The sequence below is a fragment of the Dermacentor silvarum genome, chromosome 6, assembly GCF_013339745.2.
Source record: "Dermacentor silvarum isolate Dsil-2018 chromosome 6, BIME_Dsil_1.4, whole genome shotgun sequence".
Lineage (NCBI taxonomy): Eukaryota > Metazoa > Arthropoda > Arachnida > Ixodida > Ixodidae > Dermacentor > Dermacentor silvarum.
Window position 1 is genome coordinate 1,784,190 of NC_051159.1, and position 18,512 is coordinate 1,802,701.

Consider the following 18,512-nt stretch of genomic DNA (forward strand, 5'->3'; position numbering starts at 1 on the left):
TGACCTGTAAAAGAGCGAGGGATTCTGGGATGCGCCGTCTGCTCGCTGTTTCCGGTTCGAGGGAGCGTAGCCGCCGTCACCGCTTCACTGTTGAAGCCTATTGATGCGCTTGCAGTCCGGCTTTGTCACACTCGAAAATTACCCGGTTGCAGGCGCCTAGCAAAACCATGCTCGGCTGTTTAGCCGTTGGCTGCTCAAATTCAAGCGTTAAAGGTAAACTCATGGAACCTTGCAACATCAGCATTCCTTGCTGAGTCAGCTGTGCACAAGCATCAGATGCATGGGTGCTACTTTCAAAACTGAACTATCAGTGAACAAAAATAAATGAACGTACAGTGCCACTTATCAGGCGGCGATGAGCTGTGTAAGGGCCGACACGGAATGATACCCAAGGATATTTTTTTCTCCAACATTGACTCAAGCAGTTTTACGGCGCAAATCTAAACGGAACACAGCGAGACACATACATAATACTCGTAACCAACTGGCCCACCTTCGTTTCTTGAACACAGAGGTAATGCGCAGCCGTAATATGTCGGCCATATGGCCATTTCTCCGTCTTGTTGACAAAAAAGCGAAAACTTCTAACTACGTACCACTTGAAATGAACCTCGAGTTTCGACCAAGAAATGCTGTTGACAGAGTACAATTTTCAAATATTTTCGGAACTTCATTTTCTCATTACGCTAGCTGCAGCGTTACTGACGATATCGGTTGCAGCGACGATTACAGGGTAGTATTTACTATGCTGCTAAAGCCATAGCCTGAGAACCCGATTCTCTAAGTAATGCATCTATACGCTTGATAAATTATCGGATAAAGATAGCTTTTTAATCTGTCTGACTGACCCGCAGGCAGAGCAGTCTGTGACGGTGCGTCCGAGCAGCGGCAAATGTCGTAGAGCTAAACCTGGCAGAAACAAAAAAGGCTGCCGAAACAATAACCAGAGTTCGTTTAGGAATAAAGCGTATCCTTGCCTTTCATGGCTCGTCATCGTCGCGCCCAGGGAACTGAAACCTAGAAATCAGCTGCATGAATGGTACGACATTGCTGGTCGACTAAGCGGACGGAAACCATCGCACGACTGAGAGTTGAAACCGCGTAGAAAAACACGTGCGCCGGGCATGGCGCCGATGCCGCCGCGTCGTCCGTCGAACCGGAAGCTGCTAGAAGACGGCGCGCCCCACAATTCCCTGAGATTGCTCGTTTTACGGGTCACCTATTGTATGGGAAAGCCGAAAATATAATGAAGTGATGGAAATTCACCAAGGACCGAAACAAGGATGTGAATTTTTGTTCACACTTTGTGTTAAGGACATGAGAGCATGACTGGAAAACAACGAATTAAGGTTTAATTTATCATACATGCGGAACGGACGAATGGTGCAACAGAACGTCCCCGGACTGATGTATGCGGACGACATAGTGCTACTAGCGGACAATGCAAGATATTTACAGACACTTGCGAATATTTATTTATTTATTTATTCAAAATACCCCTAAAGGCCCTCAAAGAGGGTATTACATAGGGGGACATATTGCAGTGACATGTGAATAATAACATAGTGAGTGAAAAAAAAGAAAAAGAAACGCGATCATGAACATTGTCTGATATACAGCGGGTAAGTGAATAGCAAAAAGAAATAAATACAGTGGGTACGTGGAATAGGAAAACAAGAACAAAGACAAAAGAGAATATATATGCAAAGCCACAATATATTATAATTGGAAATTCTCAGCAATTAGAAAAAAAACATAGCATATTAGTCAGCTACAAGGTGACAACAAGTATACACAAACTTACAATACAGAAAATACAGAGCGCTTGCTAAAATACACAAAAACTCATAAAAAGAATACAGATGCGATATTCCAAGTGAAAAATGGCTACGAACTGGTACAGGAAAAAAATAAATCGATTAGGTCGGGCAGTCCGTTTAGGCAATGCGCTCAGTGCGTAGCAGCTCCTGAAATTTTGCTATGTTAGTCTCAGTAGCTACATGCGATGGTAGGTGGTTCCACTCAATGATAGTGCGTGGTATGAACGAATTAGCAAAGCGATGAGTGTGACATGTGGGCCGTTTTACTTTATACTGATGATCGCGGCGAGGGAAAGTGACTGCAGGCGCTTGAAATAAATCGCCAGAAAGGATTGGATGATGATAAAGTTTATGAAAAAGCGAAAGGCGGGCTGCTTGGCGACGATGCGATAAGCTTTCCAATTCGGCTCACAATATGTGTGGCAACGCAGCGACAAATCTAGGCCTTCAGTTTAACACAGAGAAATCAGGAATTATGATCTTTAATGAAGAGAGAAGTAACTACGTAGTGTCAATTCAACAAGTCATACCCATAGTCAAGCAATGTAAGTACTTCGGCGTATACATAAACGAAGGAAAGACGTACTCAAGCACTCACCAAGATAATCTGCAAGTATAGGGGAAGCGGATTGCAGCAATACTGAAACACAGAGCAGTTTGGAGCCACAATAAATATGAGGTGGTGCTTGCAATCTGGAAGGCAGTAATGGTGTCAGCGCTAATGTTCACAAGTGCCATTCTGTGGTTAAGATAGGATATCTTGTCGGGGCTGGAAATTAACCAAAGATCACTAGGCCGGTTGGCTTTGGGAGCCCACTGGAAAATCACAAATGAGGCCGTGCAGGGTGACATGGGTTGCGACTCGTTTGAAGTCAGAGATGCGTGGACTCAGGAACATGGATCAAAATTAATGGGCGGCTAAAGTGCACAAGTATCTGTACCTGAAATCTGTGATCACAGAATGGAGGAAGAGGTCAAGAAAGTTGGCGACCAAGTAGGGAGTAATTGAAAGTGTAAATAACAACCTGGAGTGATCAGAAAGAAACGGAGAGAAACAGAGGCAGTGAATTGTATGCCAAGAATGGAAGCAAAAATGACCATGGAAATTTACAAGAATAAGAAGAAAGAAATTAGAAGGAAAATTTTGCACAATAACGAAAAGAACAGTGCCTTGTTATTTGAGAAGCACAAAAACATATCGGAGCAAATATTCGCAACTAGATGAAGCATGTGTATGCTGCAGCAAAATTCTGGAGACCACTCAGCCCATCCTGATGGAATGCGAAAGGTAAAGTACACCTTCCAAAAGCGCTAGGGTTAATAGTGGACGGAAGCATCAACCGGTCAGCCATTGAGATAAGCAAGAGACATTTAGAGTATTGGTGGAAAGAAAGCAGGGAAGAGATTGATACGATCGGATCCGTTCGAAGCATAGGTAGCGGTACAAGCGAGATCGCGAAGTTTTCGGTAAGAGAAAAAAAGATTAAAGAGATGTATAGAAAGATGTTAGAATCGAAAGCATGTATAGCCCACCTGAGTAACTCAAGCAGGCTAGGTGTCTATTTTTTACCGCCCCCTTTCAAAGGGGATGCCATTAAATCATCATCATCATCATCATCATCATCATTACCGTATGCACGCGCCTACTTACGTTTGAACTGGTGTATGGGGCGCCCGCGCACGATGCCACCGGAGGTCCGCCGACGCATTTTCACCACATATGCACTCACCGTCTTTTCGGATACACCTGTGACGCCTGGTAGCCTCCGGAGTGCTATTTACGCTGCGCTGCCGCACAGGGCCCGGGTGCTTGCTATCGCTGACGTTGTATCGCCTTTCGAGCGACACTGTGATTGATATAAAACACTGCACATTTATCGACCTGTATTTGTTAATGTGCAGCAAAGCTGCCACTGGTTCTAGTATACACATTGCACTTTCGTATGATGACTGATTGCTCTGAAAGCAGGATCAACGATTTTTTTATTATTTATTTACAGCCTATAGCGGGATCTACCAATACACTTTATAACTTATAGTAAAACTCGGATATTTACCTTGAATAATTGAAAAACTTGCGTTTACCACGGGATGGTTTGAAATCTGCGTCTTTCAATGATGCCACTTTTTTTGTATTGTCTGTAGAATACTATTTGAAATTTCTATAGCAAGGAAAATTACGAAACCATAGTTTTCTGCGGATGAAAGTATGTTGGAGCGCGCATCCTTCTTAGAAAAACAATGGCCAGGAGGAAATTAATTACACCTAAATACGAATGAGCCGCGGTGTTCTCTTTATATCTACAATATACATCCCCAAATTGTAAGATTCCTTTATATCTTTCAAAAATGACTACTTCCCTGATATTTTGACAAAGTACTAAGCGTAGAAAGGTGAATTCATTGTTCAAAATAGATAAAGTAATGACGCATTTACGCGGAAGAATATTGGAGGCAGTGGGGAACGCAGAGCACAAGTCGCTCGATGAAGCATCGGTCAATAACAACCGACTGCGATTCGTGTCAACGTTGGTGGCGACACCCCGTGTCGGTATGGCGAACAGTCGCGCCGCACCGAGACTAGCCAGGAGACAGCATTGAGAGCGCGCGGATTCTGAAAAAAAAAAAAGATCCTTCATTTCAGAGCTTTGCGTACACCAACGGCCATAGATCCGCCGTTTGCATTACCGACGGCAGCATCACGGTACTACCGCGTACAAGTTAGATGCTTCTAGTCACGTACGACGAGCTACGAGACGATGAAGCCATACTAAAAGCGACATTCCCCTTTTGTTGACCTTAGGCACCTGCGTAACACGAAGTTCCGTTGAACTTCTGCATGGCTAGACAGCCGTCCTCCTTACCAACTTTACCTATGAACATGAACACATATCTTGCGGCACTCCCATCGCCTACGCCAAGCCTCAGCGGCGTTGTCGAGTGTGTTGGTTCTGAACATCTACGCGCTTATGACGTTACGCTCGGAAGCATTGAGGTACGCCGCGCTTCCGGAAGACCAAAAGAGGGCACTGCAGTAACCGTTGGACAAATTCGAGGCGTACTTCGCTTGTTCAACTAAGGTGTGCGAAACGCCAATCACGCAGCACTGAGTAACGACCTACGGCGCAGGTCCCGTAAAGCAGCAGCCCTGTCGCGCCTTGCTGAAAGTCTGTGACACAATTCAATCCCAAGTCAAGGAGACGCTGGGTCATTCAACCTTCGAACAGTCTATGGTCTTCCCCGGTCGTTTTGTCAAGAAAAAAGCCAGAACGCTTTGCTTCTTTCTTGATTATAGGAGGGTCAATGACGTCATAATTAAATAATGAGGTTTGCTTACGCATCCGCCGCACCGCGGATCAGAGTACCCTCAAGCACCACACCGTCATCTGGTTCCCCGCCCATCTCGGCCGGGTGCCGGGTGCCCCGCCAAACCTCAACGAGATCACCCACGACGCAGCGCGTGCGCTTACTGACCGCGCCGTCCCAGGGCAACCCCACTTCGCCGAGATAGAGACCAACCGGGATGCACCCATTACGTATAATGAAATCACCAAACACTTCTACCTTGGACGCCGCATCTTTCCGCCCCCACACCCCAAACTTAACAGACCGCAAGCGCTAACCCTACGGTTATTACAAACAGACACGTACCCAAACCCTGCCAAACTCCACGTTCTCTATCCTGACGCGTACCCAGCGACATGTGCCCCTCGTGCGGATACACGGCGACACTCGCACACATGCTCTGGGAGTGTAGAAACGCTAATCCCGACTCTACCTCGGACAAGTGGGAGAAGTCCCTCAGAAGCTCGCTTCTCGCCGACCAGCAATGGGCCGTCCAGCAGGCCCACGAAGCGGCCGCCAGGTATTCCCTGTCGGTCCCTACGTGGGAGACGCCCGCTACGCCCTAAGCGCGTCCTGCAGGACCCAAATAAAGTTTGTCCAGTCCAGTCCAGTTTGCTCGCTACCGAGTATCGATGTGTGTTTGGACAGGCTGTAGTGAGCTAAGTGTTTTTCGTCTGTAGATTTAAATATCGGGTATTAGCAAATCGAGATGGACGAACGAGACCGAGAAAATATAAAAACATTAACTAAAAGTGCCTTTAACGGTGCAGATTACCTTTACGAATTCACAGCATTTCCTTTCCGCGTCTGTTTTTCACTGGCAACATTCCAACGAAGGATAGATATCGTTCTCACTGATCTGAAGTGGCAAAGGTACTTTCTCTCTCTCAAGTATGTGTCTTTTTTTTGTTTTTGTTTTTTTTTTTGCAGGGGGAGGGGGGATATTTGACGAACAGCTGAAGCAACGGCAATAAGTCCTCGAAGTCACCCGATCGGCTAACCTCCCCCTTAGAAGTGTCAATTGTGCTACAAAGAGGTGAAGTTTCTTGAACACGTAGTCAGCGCGGAAGGCGTCCGCCCAACTCCCGAGAAAACTGCCGCTTTCACCACTTTTGAAACTTCTACCGACACGAAAAGTGTCCGACGATTCCTGAGTCTCTGCACATACTATTGGAATTTTCTGGGCAATGTTACGAAGATTGTGGAGTGCCTAACTCGTCTCCCCGGGGCTGAAGTAGTGTTCGTCTGGACCTTAGAGCAAAAGCCGGATTTCGCCGAGCTTTGCCGGTGCCTAGTATCAGCGCCACTTCTGGCTAACTTCGACACGGTGTTTGGCACGAAAGTTCATATACACAGACGCCAGCAACAAGGGTCTCGGCGCTCTACTTGCACAACAGTAAGCACGCATTGAAACAGTATTCGCCCATGCCAGTCGCACTATGTCGCTTGCCTAGCTCAACTATACAGCCTCTGAAAAGGAGCGCCTCGCAGTCGATATGGTCTAGTGAGTAAATTTTGCCCTTAACTGTATGACTGCCGCTTTACAGTATATTACAGATCATCAGTCGTTTTACGTGTTGGCCAACCTGAGGGATTCTTTGGGACGACTGGTGCGGTGAAGCCTCCGACTGCAGGAGTACATGAACGTTTCGTACAAGTCGTGCCGAACACACGAAGAAGCTGACGAAGACGCGTGCACGCGTCGACCCCTCGGATGGAGGCTTACAGCGGTTACCTCGGAGGCGCAAGCGTGTCATATATGCTCACACGGCGATGGCCGACAATTGATCTATCGTCACACATTTCGAGGACCGCACCGAATCTGTACCCAGGCATTTTGCTCGTGGATTGTCGTCTTCTTGCATACGACAAGGCATCCTAAAAAAAAAAAAGACTAGCAGCAGAACATACCTTTTGGTTGTTCCGACAGGCCTGTGTGACGAAATCTTGTTTGCTTGCCGTGACGAGCCTTCATCTGGCCATTTGGTATTCAACCGCATAATAGCACAATTGCACCAGTTATGCTATACTGGCCGACACTTGTGTTAAACGCTACGTGCAAGCTTGTCGTGATGGCCAGCATTGCAAGCCGCCGCCCCTGAGGCTCGCGGTTATGCCCGTCGATCCTCCTCGCATGCATATTGACCAAATTAGCATGGATCTTGTGGGGTTGTTTGAAATGTTGTCATCCGGCCACAAATGGATAATTGTCTCCGGACTATTTACCGCGTCGTGCTGAAACCAGTGTTGTACACGTTCGTCTAAAACAGGAACGGAAGCTCGTTCCTTCCCAATCTTGGAACGAGTTCCCGTTACAAGTTCCTTTAATGCGAAAGGAACGCGTTACAGTTACACTTCGAACATTGGAATGTGTCGTTACATTAACGTTACATTTGATTTTTTAAAGTTAAAATATAGTGCTGCATATTCCTGAGGCGAAATAAAGTGAGCAATTTAAATCTCACATCGAACTACGTATATTATACGAATTTGAACATCGCCGGCGGCAGATTACCTGGAGATAAAAAGAACCCAAAGAAACGCTCCGAGACAATTTTTTTCAGGGAGCACCGGACATATACCAGATATGTCTAACTCAAACTTTGGTGCTGGTCTATTACAAGTGCAACACATATGGCACTTTCCACTTCGGTCTTCAAATGCGCAGTCAAGATACTTCGCTTCAGATGGGCAAATAGAAGGTACTCACATGCACCAGTATCCTCCTGAGACCCGAAAACAACAACAGAACGTAAGCGCTCTTCAATGTGGTTTTTATTGTCTACTGTTATGTCTTTAACTTGAAAAATAATTTTTAAAATTTGAATACCGTGGATAGATGTCAAAAGCTCCGTCTCCATGTACGCGAAAAAAAAAAAAAACTATCTCCATCATCTCCTCATGTTAGCTGTGGTAAAAACTGCATTTCATTGTTTAAACATTGAAGATGGAACTACGTGTAATACATTGCCATGTTGATGCCGCGTCCGGTATTTTCACGCAATCTCGGTGACTTCGAAACACGCCTCAAAGTTGCTTTCGGCCGTCTGGGACGACACAGAGGTCTAGAGCAATTTATTGTCCAATTTCTCGAGAGCGGATGACAAGAATATGAGTAAACCTCTTCTTTACAGTTACACATGCCCCGTACATCATACCCAGAATTAATATTTTGCGTAATCACTTCCGAGTGAATTTCGAAAAAAATAAAGTTGAAGGCAATGTGCAATATACAAGGGCTCTTAGAAGGATATAATTAAATTTCTTGCACAAGAAACCGCATCGAAAGGAACAATACATAGGCGTGTAATGAATGCTTGTGCAATATTGCAGTATGAGTGGGGAAAAAACGTTCATAATACATATTCGCAATTTAGTAAAGACCCTTGCTTGAACTCAGCAGGAGTTATATCTGGATGTTGGTGGCCGACAGGCTGGCATGGAGAAAAGAAACTATAGGAGGGAGAGTCACGCGACAATCTTGAAGCCTAGTCATAAAAAACATATAATGGAGAACTCATGAAAGGAAATGAACCATAGTCACGTGACAGGCAAGCGGTAGTTCTCTGCGCCTCACGCGGTCGCCAATTCGCCCTGCATGATGTGCTGCGTACGTACGTGCGTCTGTTCAATGCTGTCGAACGTTTACAGAAGGAACGCCGTTCCCTCTGCCGTTACTTCGTAAAAATAACGAGTTACCGTTACAGTTCCACCGACCATTAAGGTGGCGTTCCTCCGTTCCTCCCAAAAGGGACTAGTTCCAGGAACGCCGTTCCGTACAACACTGGCTGAAACTAAGGCGCTGACAAGAGACAAAGCTTCAGAGGTAGCCCTGCTTGTTTGTGCACAATACTGTATTACGGCATGGCCCTCCTTCGTATGTCATTCCACACCATGAGACGGCGTTTACGGCGCAAAGCATCGAATACGTCTTCACACCAAGTTTCACGACCCAACGCAAAACGACTGCCTATACCACATTTAGGTCAATGGGCTCACAAAACGATTAAACAAAAGAACAGCAGACATGATCGCCGTCTGCGTGGATGTGCAACACAAGACCTGAGATGGGGTATTGCCGTACGTGACATTTGCGTATAACACTTTACGCCGGAGACCACACGTTTCGCACCATTTTAACTTGGTTACGGCCATTAAGAGAGGACGGTCTTAGAAGCAGTGCTCCCGTGTGACAACACCGATATGCTCACCCCAGACACTTGAAGTCTTCTGCATGCATGCTAGGGGAAGCATGTAAACTGGCCCACGTAAACATAAGAAAACAGCAGTGTACCAACGCACGACGTCACATCATCATCAAATTGCGTACAAACTTGGCGACAAGGTTTATGTCTCCATCCCCCGTCCGCTGCAAAGGTCTCTCCTATAGAAGCTCCTTAGTCTGTACTTCGGACCATACCAGGTTGTGCGAGGCGCGAGTGATATGAATTATGAGGTTCTTCTTGGCGGGGCCTGAACGTGGACAGACCCTATCAGAGATTGTCCGCGTTATTTGTCCAATGCCTTACTTCACGCCATGACGTCGTTGGCTTTTGCCATATTGGACGTTACGTCCTTTGTCTCGTACTGTGAGTATCAGCTTTCACATAGATGATTTATTTTTGATTTTCTGGGGGCCTTTTCTTCAGTTTGTGTTGCTATTTTTTCATTCGTGCTTTCGAATTTCACGTCGTTTTGAGCGTCGAGCCCATGTTCTTTGTTTCGGAGGGATAATGCAACCTGTTGTTGTAGCCCTACATTAATAGGAAGAAGTAGATTACCGGACTGAGCGGTGGCCACAAAACCTACTGTTCTTGTTTTACCTAAACTGGTAGGATTAAAGGTGAACTGTCGCATGATAACGCGACAATATTGCTACAGCGATACATTTTCAATAAATTAGCTATTTTTGGCGCAAACATGCATTTTTAGGATATTAACAAGTCCACTGCCACTTATTAATTATATTACACTTTTTGAGAAAGCTGTTTGCACACGCTGATGTTATCTGATTAAGTTCAATTTCCAGGGACACGATTCTCGCTCTTATCAGTCTTTGATAGGGTTATTATTACATTAGTGTACATCGTATGCAGACTTCTCAACTTCAAGATATGGTTCGTTCGAACTCCCATGTCCCTTTTGTAATAAATGTTAAAGATGAACGCCGATTTTGAAGTTTCCATCCATGTTCGAGTTAGTCTTTGAGCGGCAGCAAAGCGGAGCAGGTTGCTCGGAGTACAGAAGTTGATATCCGTGTCTCCGAGAGCTGCATTCGTAAAGCAGATCAGCGAGGCTACTTTTCGCGCTCCACGAAGCACGCTTTCCAGGAGCAGTTCATCTACTTCTTCCTAATAATGGCGGGCTACAACAACAGGTTGCATTATCCCTCCGAAACAAAGAACACGGGTTCGACGCTCAAAACAACACGAAATTCTACAGCACGAATGAAAAAAAAAAAAAATAGCACGCAAAACTGAAGTAAAGTAAGCTCACCCGCTTGACAGATAAGATGTTTATAGAAGAGGTGTTGATAATCGATAATAATCATTTTTAGCGGCAGCCTCTTTAAAAATGTTTGGTGAGAAATTGTCGGCCAGTTTGAACCAATCAGGCTTAACAATATCTACGGCCGTCTGGAATTTTGCTCATCTCTAATGTATTTTGTAAGGTTACCTATGCCTGTAATGATCCCGGTCCCCAAGAGGTAGAAATTAAAGGCGGGTGGGGACGCATGTCTAGAAGATTGAACATGATCACGTCATGAATTATGGTAGCGCCAACTCAGTCTAGGTAATTCGTTACCGCTGCAAAATACGGTCCATTCTAAAAGAACGGCCACACAACCTGGCTAGTAAGTTTCGAGAACTTTTCTCGCACTTTCGATCGATTGGGTGAGGTTCATGACCAGACATGATATGACACACTTTCGGTTAGCCCCGGGTAGTGTCAGTTACAGTCGACATATTTACTTTAAAGTCTTTTTCTTTGCACTAACCGGAAATATGGTGTATTATGTGCGGATATCTTGCAACTAGAAAACAATATAAAGATAGGAAAATACTTTGAACTTCATGAAGTCACACTGACGTGCCATGTTGAAGGTTGAGCGCAATTACAGAAAGGGAGGTTTTCTCTGTTTCCTGGACATTGAGCCATTTTTTCGCCAGGTGAATACATAATGTTTACTCAGATTACCTGCCCCACCTAAACTTGTTTTGTGCAGTTATTTATTATCTCTTTATTGAAGACAAAGGGACTTAATTAAAATCTGAACTTTATTTAAAGGGCCCCTCGCCAGGCCCGCCCCATTGCAAATTTGGTTATACAGTGTCAACATCTAGGAATTGTTTTACCGAACGAATTTTTCAAACGGGCTCATAATAGAGATAGAATAAATTTAAATATCACGTTTCTGTGCTGCCAAGAGACCAGCTGTATTGCCAACAGAGACTCTCCCGCTTTATCCAAGCCTCGACTGACATCCGCAAGCGACGTTCTTGCTCTGCCTTCTCTCATACAGGAGCCCAGCGTCATGAGTCCCACTTGCTTTTCGTCTTCCTTTTCTAAATGCGTGAAGTACTTCGAGTGGCTACCAGTAGTGGCATTGCGCGTTCCACATTGAACGATTTTCCAAAGTCATGTGTCATAGTCGGTGACGTTGCAGGCAGTGCGTGTTACGCAGAGGCTTTTGTGCATGTGACCTCGACTCCCTGGCTGGAACGACGCTCCCTCGAGAAGTTCCCTCGAGAAGTTCCCTCGAGAAACTGTTTTTTTGAAATATCGGCTGTTTTGACGCTCTGTGCATGCGTTGCTTTAATAATTTGCTGACGGGATCATAAATTGCTGATGGGATCATAAACACGTGATCTACACAACACACTTGTCTTTATGCACTGTGGAAAGCTGGAGAGGAGCCTTTTCATGACCACATATTTGTTGGCCATGGAATATTGGAGACATGGACATGATTCCTTGCACTCAAGAAATCCTAAACGGCGCTCTCATACCGCTCTTTCACCAACTTGGTCTATTAGTTTTGTGCGTGCGTGCGAATGTGTGTGTCCGTGAAGACATTTTATCTGCCAATCGGAGGCATTTAATGAACTTTTAAGATATACTGACATCTGACGCGCTTATTTAAATGCCACACGACCATCTTTTTTTGCCGAAATCTCGGCAATCCAACCAAGAAAAGAAAATTTGCCTCAGCAGACTTGCTTGGGTAGTGTCTCCCTCTTAGGCCCCCATGGTCAGGCACATTCCAGACAACACGAATAGATGCAGCCCACACGACACCCTTTGCAGCAGAAGACAGTGATGTTTTTCCGTTTCTCGAAATGCGTACGCTGTACGCATAACCATGAGTGACAACTGGCTGTCGCGCAGAAATAACCAGAGTGCTTTATTGAAGTGTTCAAAGGGCAGAAGTATTAAGCAAAAGTGTGCACTGACCCTTTCTTGACGAATCTCGCCGGCGGCGCAGAAGGGACGACGGTAGGCGCAGGCGTACTGGCCGACAGCACCGAGCCCTTTTTTGTTGGGAGAGGCGGTGGCGGCAGTGGTTGCTGAGACTTCGAAGGTTGCACTTTCGATTGGCTTGGGACTTTCACCTGGGTGGTGCAGGAATACGGTAATAAGAACCAAACGTAATCATCGAGGCAGTGAATACATCTTAAACGACGGCACTTTTTCGCTTGAAAGTACAGAAGGTATACAAGTTACGTATGTCGCGAATCCCTTATGCATTACCTTGTTAACGGCGCTAGTTTCAGTCGTCATGATAGGTTTTCGGCCGCGACTCAATCCGTAAGACAAGATCAAGACTTAGTAGGCCACATAAAACACCAGCATGACTTTGGACTTTCTACGTATCACGGTCGTCTTGCTTGAAGTACCCAAGGCACTGTGCACACCAGAATTAATTATCTTTCGACTACGTAACAATGGATGGACGGTCAAAGAAAGTCAAATTAGGAACGACGTTAAGTGGCACAAGGACAGTTTCACGAGATGTGCCAGGAAGGAGTGTCCTGTCCCCCAGATACATAGATAGATGAACTTTAATCCAAAGATAGTTTTGTCTTGCCCCAATGGGGCATCGCTAATGGTCGGGGCCCCTAGTCCAGGGCTCTGCTGGCTCTTGCCATCTTCTCTGCTCTCTGGATCAGCTTGAGCTGGTCGTCGAGGGCCGAGCTGGATAGCAGTGCCTGCCATTGCTCCCTCGTGGTGTTCGTGTCATGGTGTTCTATGTTGTGTAGCGTGCACTCCCACGTAATGTGGTATAGGGTTGGTGTGGCCCCACACCACGAACATTCGTCCCTGTAGGCTGTGGGGTGCATGCGATGTAACATGTGTAGGTTCGTGCAAGAGCCTGTCTGGAGCCCACGCCAGGCAGCGGCATCCTCCGTCTTTAGTATTCGATGGGGTGGGGGATATCGCAAGTGAATCCCTCTGTGGTAGTTCAGGATTGCTGAATACTCTGGGTCAACACCCCCAGACTGTTCTATGTTGCAATGGATGGCCTGCCCGAGGCGCTGAAGACAGCGTACAAGTCTGTCCGTTTATTCATATGCACCGATGACATTTGTGCTTCGTTCAAGTACAAACATCTGGCAATAAAAACCCAGAAGACAGTCCTACCCACACTGGCTGACCTGACAACAGACGGACTAAAAATATCAGAGGACAAATCATGCTTTGTTCTTTTCCATGGAACGCGCACAATGGCAGTGAACTTATGATTAGGCACACAAGGCAAGTCGGTCATTTGACGCCAAATCAACCAACGTTTCTTCGACCGTCCCCAATACACTTGAAAAATTAGAGGCAGAATAGCGAGGCAGTCGCGGCCACACTTCGTCCCGTTTCCAAGGAGCCGCATGAGTCAGATTGTCCGCGCCAGCCAATATATCGTGAAAGGAAAACACGTATGGAGCTGCGCTCAAATTTCATATTAGGGAGTATCGTAATAGTCGGTGAATATTTTTTCTTTCCATGAATGCGAAAAGTGGACACCCACCACGTATGAGCACATCATCCTCAACAGGGCACATATGAATTTCACAGCCGAGCATGTTCAGGTTGCCGAACAGCAGTAACGTGCACCACCAAAATACTTTGTTCACACTCGCGTAGGCTTTCAGATGTGATTATGAATACTTTCTACTTGCATCGTCTTATGACAGTCTTTGGGTTGTCCTGCTCCCGGTATGTCGCACTACATTGCATGTCGCAATGCATGTTGATATCTCGATCGCACTCGTGCGACATGTCTTTCAAATGCATTGCGTGTATAATATCAGCACTCTCTCTGGATTTACTGGTTACCTAAGTGCAAATATTTCTTTTTATTAACTGCATTAAACATATTATTTAACTCTGCTGGCCTCCCTTATGAATAACACATCGTGATATTCCATGTGCATTGGCTGTATGGTTCATCTGGCACACATCAAGCACAAGCCACATCGCGTTAAAGCGTGCGCCTCCTGACAATAAAACGGGGGCGTTATACTCCGGCGGCTGCTTCTTTCGGAGTGCCTGCGCGACCTCCGTATCTTAAAAGCGAGCTACGACGTGGGCAAAATGCGCGCCCACGCGGGCCTCATCTTCAAAGCGATCTGCGATGTGGACAAAGTTAATTAGCACTAGGCTACCTCACCAAGTGCCGGTAGCTTCGTATGCACTGTGCTTTCGACGTTTAGTTCGCGTTGAAGCGAGAGACAGCACGAAGGTCAATTCGCTCGCTGCTGCTGCCGCCTTTCCTCACTCCAGCGTTCTGACAGCGAGTTTCCGCGGTCATCGAGCGAGATGTGTTCATGTTTACCTGCGCACGCATTACACAGGGATTGTTAATTTAGTTCATAAGCAAATGTTTGCAAGCCTATACGGCCAATAAAACTCATATCATTACTTCGTAGAGATGTCTACCAATTTGCTATCACAATCGATTATTCGCCTTTCGGGGAAAACTGCCACTTTTTTCGATCTTCTCACATGAATGGCAGACATGTAGAGTTATTTTCATTTAATTTCATTTTATTTTCCTTAAAGACCCCGTAGTAGTGGTATTACATAGGGGTGGGAATACAACAATACAAACAAGTGTTACAATGCTTTCAATTCGTTAAAAAAAAACGTTGTTACATCTTGAATGAAAATGTGATGAACAGGTGACCGCAGCGACTTGATGAGGAAGGGCATTCCAGTCTTTAGATGCTCGGTAGAAAAACGAGGCTGAAAATGTATTTGTGCGTGAGTTTGGTTGTGCTACCTGCAGGGGATGGCCAATGCGATGTGACCGCCGTGATGGGGGGACAATGTATGGTGGACGATTAAGCGTCGAATAGTAGAACCTATGGAAGAGGGAGAGGATGGCAACGCGGCGACGAAGGGATAGAAGCGATAAGGAAGATTCTTTTTTCAAGTATGAAATGCTGACGTCGTAGGAGTATGTAGAATGAATATACCTGGTGGCGCAATTTTGAACTGCCTCAAGGGCTTTGGCGAGGTATGCTTGATGCGGATCCCAGATGGAAGATGCGTATTCAAGTTTCGTTCTCACTAAAGATTTATAGGCTAACAGCTTTACATGCAATGGAGCGAAGCGAAGGTGGCGTTTTAGAAATCCCAATATTTTGCTAGCCGATGAAAATACATTAGTAACATGCACATTCCAGGTTAGGTCATTAGCCAAGGTGACACCTAAGTATTTGTAAGATTCTACTAATTCAACAGAGACGTTACTAATCCGATAAGAAAAGCGAAGGGGGTGATGACGTCGGGTAAATGAAACAAGTTTGAATTTATTAGAGTTGAGTGTCATCAGCCAATGATATCACACCATTCTTGTACGTGGTTAAGGTGAATTTGAAGAGCTGTTTGGTCAGTGATGTTATTGACTGCGCGGTAAATGACGCAGTCATCGGCAAACATACGGATCTGGCAGGATACGTGCAAGGGTAAGTCGTTAATATAGATCAAGAAAAGAAGGGGGCCAAGGACGGATCCCTGTGGTACGCCTGACGTGACGGAGGCAACGTTAGAAGCGTGGTTGTTAACTGAAACATATTGCGACTGGTTTGTTGAAAATTGTTCGAGCCATTTTAGGATATCAGGATGCAGATGCAAATGTGAAAGTTTTAGTAATAGGCGCTGATGCGATATTTTGTCAAACGCTTTCGCGTAATCCAAAAATACGGCGTCTGTTTGAATGTTCTTGTCAAGATTAGTATTAATGTCAATGATGTCATGAAGAAAGAGTGCAAGCTGGGTCTCGCGAGACAGGCCCCTGCGGAACCCGTGCTGCGAAGGATGAAAGAAGTTGTTAGCGTCTAGAAAGTTCATAATATGAGAGTAGATTACACGCTCCATGATCTTGCAGGGAACACTTGTCAATGAGATGGGGCGGTAATTTAGTGGAGAATTTTTGTTACCTGATTTGAAGACTGGAATAAACTTCCCCATTTTCCACTCATCTGGTATGGTGCCTGTGGAAAGTGACTGCGAAAATAACAAACACAGTATCGCTGCAGAAATGTGTTTCGTGATTTTTAGTAGTTTAGAGTTGATGTCATCGATGCCAGCTGATGAAGACAACTTAATATTTTCTATTACAGATGAAAGCCCAACTGCTGTGAATGTGATGGCTGTCATGTTGCATTGTATATTTGTGGTTGGCGGAGCAGGAAGTGTCGCCATTTCACTTGTGAAAACTGATGAAAACGCGTTGTTGAACATGTTAGCGCAGCTTAGATCCGTAACCGGTTCACCCAACTCGTTAGTAAGAGTATTCACGCGCGCTTGTTCAAGGTTTATCACCTGCCAGAATTTCCTGGGATTAGTAACTAAAATCTTTGGCAGGTCATAGTGAAAAAAAGTTCGCTGCACATCGCGAATTCCTATCAAGTAAGCACTTTCAGCAGTGTAATATTTGTCCCACGCGACTGAGCTCGACTTGATTTTAGCGGCACGATAGAGGCGCTTTATTATTTTCTAATCGTTTTATAGATCTCGTGAACCATGGTTTTTGTTGATTGGAGCAAATGGTTATCCTGGGAATAAATTGATTCTTTAGTTCACATAGTTTGTTTTTAAACATCAGCCAGTTATCATAAAGCGAGTGGGTATGAAATTCCTCAGCAAAGGTAGAAAAAAATGCGTTTAATTCATTATTTATAGCCGCTTAGTTACCTTTGTCATATAAACAAATTGTCCTCTTGTGCATGTCACGTGGTAGGGGAGTGAAACTGAAAACACCGTGAATAACTTTGTGATCACTGATCTCACGAAGATATGTAAGGGATGATAAACTTTCAGGATGCTTGGTTAGTATGAGATCTAAAATATTGGCAGAAGTCTCCGAGATACGAGTCGGCTCCAGTAGTATAGTTGTGTTAAGTTGTAATTTAAACACACTTCTATGAAGTCGCTCGCTTCAGATTGATTTGTTAGTAAAGTAGTTCCATCGCGCCAGTTAATGCCGGGAAAGTTAAAGTCCCCAAAAAGGATAATAATAGCATTGGGGTGGATTGAAGTAATTTATTTAAAATGTTGTTTAAGAGATTAGAAAACTCTGGTTGACGGTGAGGGGGTCTGTAACAAACACCCAGCAGCACTGTTTGCGGGGAACACTGACATTTTAACCACAATATTTCCAGTTCACTGTCCATGTTAACACGTGTGCACGGCAATTGTTGCGTCACGGCAATCAGAACACCCCCGCCACGTGCGTCTCTCCGATCGCATCGATAAACGTCGAAGTTGGGAAGATCGGCAAGAGCTTCTGCGTCACTGATTTTGCTTGTAAGCCACGTTTCTGTTAGTATCAGTAAGTTACTGGCGGATCATGACATAAGGTTTGATACGTGTTCACGTTTTCGTAGAAAGCTACGTATGTTAGAAAAAATTACTGAAACAGACAGATTATTACGCGGGGTGGCAGGGGGAGTTCTCTTTAGATTCGTAGGATAATGCGATTGCTATGCTATTTCTTTGACGGTCCGTGATGGCTCGTCAAATATGTGGCGTTTAGTACCCATGTGCAATGTTTTATAACGCAATGAAAAGCGAGCAGATTTCCCTTTTGCAAAAGCGACAAGGTGCCTGCGGGCGTTCAGCACAGTCTTAGAAAAATCTTCACCGACACTGTGTTCTGTGGCTTTAAACTTGCGGCCATTTGACAAGATGGTCTCTTTTGTCTTGAAGTATGCAAATTTGACAATTATAGGGCGGCGGCGCCCAGCGGTGTGCCTCCCGAGGCGATGTGCTCGTTCAATTTCTTTTGTGTCTATGTTAATGCTAAGGTGCTGAGAGCACAGCTGGGTTACGGTTTCTTCAGACTGG

General features: G+C 45.2%; 1 protein-coding gene across 1 annotated transcript in view; it reads right to left on the reverse strand.

Annotated features, from left to right (window-relative positions):
- The window catches only part of LOC119455852 (TBC1 domain family member 5-like), a 228,674-nt gene that overhangs the window by 171,649 nt on the left and 38,513 nt on the right, over positions 1 to 18,512 (reverse strand). Inside the window, exon 7 of the mRNA XM_049668625.1 lies at positions 12,621 to 12,778. The gene's annotated coding sequence lies outside the window, so the exon portion shown is untranslated. The remainder of the gene's footprint in view (positions 1 to 12,620; positions 12,779 to 18,512) is intronic.